Source organism: Lathyrus oleraceus, chromosome 5 (genome assembly GCF_024323335.1).
Source record: "Lathyrus oleraceus cultivar Zhongwan6 chromosome 5, CAAS_Psat_ZW6_1.0, whole genome shotgun sequence".
NCBI classification, from domain to species: domain Eukaryota; kingdom Viridiplantae; phylum Streptophyta; class Magnoliopsida; order Fabales; family Fabaceae; genus Lathyrus; species Lathyrus oleraceus.
Window position 1 is genome coordinate 330,996,741 of NC_066583.1, and position 4,817 is coordinate 331,001,557.

Consider the following 4,817-nt stretch of genomic DNA (forward strand, 5'->3'; position numbering starts at 1 on the left):
CTTCGCTCAACCATCTAATGAAGAACCTAGTTCTAGTATAGTGAACCCAACCATACCAGCTAATAATTTTGAACTTAAACCATCCCTATTGCAACTAGTGCAACATAGACAATTCGCGGGTCTCGCTACCGAGAACCCTAACCAACATTTAAAAATATTTCTTCAATTAGCAGATACTTTTAAAACCAATGGAGCTTCTCCTGAGGCAATACATTTAAGATTATTCCCTTTTTCCCTCAGAGATAAAGCCCTATCATGGTTAGATTCCCTTCCACCCAATTCCATTACGACTTGGGATAACCTTAGAAGAGTCTTCCTTGCTAGATATTTTCCCCCGAGTAAGACCGCCGTTCTTCGAAACCATATAACTAGATTTACCCAAAACCAAGGAGAATCGTTGTTCGAAGCTTGGGAGAGATATAAAGAGTTGTTACGAGCATGCCCACATCATGGTTTAGAAAATTGGTTAATCATTCAAACCTTCTATAATGGATTTCATTACAACACAAAGATGACCATCGACGCTGCCGCAGGAGGTGCTCTGATGAACAAACCTTATCCTGAAGCTAGTGCCCTCATTGAAGATATGGCTCAAAACCATCAATCATGGGGAGTAGAACGAGAGACAGTTGAGAAGAAGGAAGCCCAAGTAGGAGTGCATGAACTAAGCTCTATAGACATGATGCAAGCTAAAATGGACGCATTAGCCCTAAAAGTCGAGCATATGTACACAAACTCGAATACTGTAGCCGCAGTTTCGTTGGATTGTGAGATATGTGGAACCAAAGGACACCAATCTGCAGAATGCAGTCTATTAAACGAAACCCACTGTTATATGGTGAACTGACTTTTGTATTTTGCTTTGGAAAGCAAATGTCGCGGATAGCAAGAGTCGCCACCGACTTTTCTTTTATCCAATAAGGAAAGGCGGAAAAGAACAGGAAAGACCTTGATTAGATTTTGGGTTCGGGAGGTACATTATACAAAGGGAAGGTGTTAGCACCCTTTGCATCCATGGTTATCCATGGGCTCTTAATTGCTTAACTCACTTATGTTTTCCTTGTTTGAGAAAGTGTTTGGGAAACTGTTTTGAAAGGAGAATTTAACTTTGTAATGATTCTTGTTATGAATGTATACAAAGTGTTTATCTCGTTTGATTTTGAAAGATGTTTAGGAAAATATAACTCGGCAATGATTCCGGTGCGAATGTATACCAAGTGGTGATTTTCTACAAAAGATGTTTTTGAAATATATGAGGTGTGAAAAGTATTTTAAGCCGTGAGCAAGCGTTTAAGAGTTATACCTAGTCAAGGTCTTTGTGGGTGTTTCCTATCCTTAGGAGGGTAAAATTGTCCTTACTATTGAGAAGTAAGTAGTCTTATCCTTTGGATGTAAAGGGACATCGTAGGGTCGTCGATCGGTCATTGAAGGCAACATTCGTAAGGATACCTTAGCATTCGAAGGGACGATCATCATTTAACCGTAGGCTACCACGAAGGGTCATCGAGGGACAAAGTCATGTATTCGAAGGCAACATTCGAGGGACTATGATGATTTAACCGAAGGGTCTTTGCTAAGGGTATCCTTACATTCGCGGGACATGGCCGTAATATTATAAGGCAACAAAGAGAGGGCCCAAATCATATGTTCGAAGGCAATGTAATCAGTCAAGTAATTAAAATGAATCTTCACAGGGGTATCCCACAAATAAAGTGGAATACCTAGCAAACTGTCTCTTTAGGAGTATGTGAACCCTCACAAAAATTTAACAAACGGGTTAGAATACCAAGCTAGGGTGCAACCAAGAGTTGCACCAAACAAAAGAATCATAGCAATAATGGTGTCAGGCAAACAGCGTGTAAATGTAATAGAAAACATGTCAATCAAGTACAGAACAGATTAGAATGCAATTGGAAAAAACAAATACTGTCATGTTCGCTACTGCCTCGCCTAGCGAAGGCTTGGCGAACCCTCGCTACATGTTCGCTCAGCGAAGTGCTGGCGAACGGCTGCGGGTTCTGGGTTCTTCTTTGATAACAATGCGGTCTCCGGAACCCCAAACCCTACGACATCCATTATAGAAATTACATGGTTAAACATTCAAGATATTGTGTTACACATTCATGCATACTTAAGCCCATATGCAAAACCTAATGAGAAATTCAATCATAATGCCTCATGTATTTGCAGATATCAAATTAGGAGCATAAAATTAGTGGGGGTGTGGCAAACCTGTTTGCAATTGAGTTGGGCGGAGGTAACCTTTGTGCAGATGAGTTTCCTTCGGGGTATCCGGGGGTTACTCTGAATTCTCTTTGTTAGCCTCCAGGGTTTTTCCGGTTGCCTCTGTTAGGGTTTGCTTGTTCCCTCTCTGTCCACCGTCTGTCTATCTTTCTCTGTGTGAAGTTCTGGTATTTATAATAGTTGTGTCTTGGTGGGCTCAGAATTAAGCCCAAATTTTTCTGGTATTTCGTGAGCTCGTTAGGCGAGTGAGGTAGCGAAGGATTCGCCTAGCGAAGGGTTTGCTCGCCTAGCGAGCATGCCAGTTTAGTTCATCTTCTGGATTTGGTAACCTGTGCGCTGGACCCTTGTTCCTTTAACATTAATGTCTTGAAAATGGATTAGAATGTCTTGAAAAATGTCCTGAAAACTTAACGGGCAAATTTTGGGGTATGACAGCTGCCCCTGTTCAATATTCATAAACCGAGAGAGTTAGAATGGTATGTATGTCATTCGTGATCTGGAGGTGGAAGATTATTGAACACTTAGAGTGCCCCAAAAATTTGCGCTTGTTAATTAAAAGTTAGTCTTGATGGAGATGGGCTTGAAGATGCCATCCAGAAAGTATGAGGATGGAGGCTTCAGAGCGCGTCGTACATTAGACCATATCTGAAGACATGGGTGTCATACTGGGTCTTACGCTAGACCGTATAATGAGTCATCCATTAGGTGATATTAGGGTGAGCCGAACCTGATGAGATAAGGATCCGAATGGGTCATACACTGCTGGGGATAAAGGATCAGAATGGATCATACGCTAGATCGTATCTGAATTGCAGAATGAACCGTCCGATAGGCGGGTGACTTCATCGGGGATGGAAGATCAGACCGGATCATACGCTAGATTGTATCTGAGTAGTAGAATGAGCCGTCCGTTAGGCTGTATCTGGAGAAATAAAGGTCAGAATGGATCGTACGCTAGATCGTATCTGAGTAGCAGAATGAGCCGTCCGTTTGGCTGTATCTGATGATAAAAGGTAATCGTACGCTAGACTACACTTCAGAATGTACCGTACGTTAGGTAGTATCTGAGAAATAAAGATCAGAATGGATCGTACGCTAGATCGTATCTGAGTAGCAGAATGAGCCGTCCGTTAGGCTGTATCTAATGATAAAGGGGTAGTCATACACTAGACTACACTTCAGAATGTACCGTATGCTAGGTAGTATCTGAGGGGATGAACATCCAAATGGGTCGTACGCTAGACCGTATTGGAACAGTTGAAGGAACCATACGTTAGGCTGAATCAGAATGAATCGTACGTTAGGCTATATCTGATAATATTTGTATATGTTGTATTTGCAATAAATGTCTGGGATGGGCTTAAGGATGCCATCATTAGGAGGATGTCAGAATGCTCATCAGAATGAACATCCATATAGATTATATCTGAAAGATGCATCTGAATCTAAAATGTAACCGATGAGGGTGTCCGTCTGAATGAACCTTTATTTTGACTGTATCGGGAGGATAATTAACCTGAAAAAAGGTTAGCCTCATGCCATGTCATGATGCATGAGATGTTTTATGCTTGTGAAAATAAATGTGAACATTGCATGCATGTATATGATGCGAAATGATGCATGAATTATGCGTCTGAAAATTTTTGCCAGGGGAAAATAAATCCCCATATTCTGGTTGGAGATATTTGTATTGATGACCCTTTCTTGGCTGGGGGTATCTGATTTCTTGTCTGATGGTAGAAATATTCAACAGGACCTGGCTGGGGGATAAAAGAGATGACCAGTCTGTCTAGTAATGCCAATTTCTTCTGGGAAATAACTGGTTTTGCTGGGGAATAGGATTAGCAACTGGATTCATCGGAAAGCATGGTTAGACTTTATCCTCGACCCTAAAGTCTTTTAGTAATTGCTATTTCTATTTTATGCATGTATTTTCGGTAAACATCAATCATGTTCAAATGCATATATTAATTCGAATTAAATCAATGGACGTTTATGCAAACAAAACAGAGAAAGTAAAACAAAAGCATCTTTTTGGAAATAAAATTGTATCGATTTTGAAAGAGGGCCTATAAACAAGCAATTTGAGTACAAAGAGACAGAAATCCTAGTAAGAGGAGATTGTCAAGAAAACAACGAAAAGCTATGAAGGAAAAGTCCTATTGATTTTAATTCCACTACTGTCATTATGTCTTCAAGCCTCTCATCTCCTGCTGTCGGATAGAAGTGATTGGCTTGTTCAGTCCCTTTGACTTGGGTGAAGCTGACCGAGAACGGGACATAGTCATACGCTTTTATCCCTAATTTTTGCCTGGACCGCCTTTTCAGGTTTTCAGTCCACCAGGATACCCTTTTTTGCCCAAGCCGCCTTTTTAGGTTTTTGACTTGCCGGGTGTACATTTTTATATGTTAATCCCTAATTTTTGCCCGAACCCTTTTGGTTCGCCGGGATGCCCTTACTTTTGCCTAGATACGTCGACCTAGCGGGTCTCTTTTATGCGTAGTATTTTTTAACTATGTCTGCGTTCACGGGATGTGGGAAGTCTTCGCCATCCTTTGTAGCAAGCATCATG

At 41.1% G+C, this 4,817-nt stretch overlaps 1 non-coding gene across 1 annotated transcript; it reads right to left on the reverse strand.

Moving 5' to 3' along the window:
* Nucleotides 1–349: 349 nt before the first annotated feature.
* Nucleotides 350–456, reverse strand: LOC127088512 (small nucleolar RNA R71). The gene has a single exon (XR_007790345.1). It is a non-coding gene; the product is annotated as a small nucleolar RNA R71 (small nucleolar RNA).
* Between the last annotated feature and the right edge of the window lie 4,361 nt (nucleotides 457–4,817).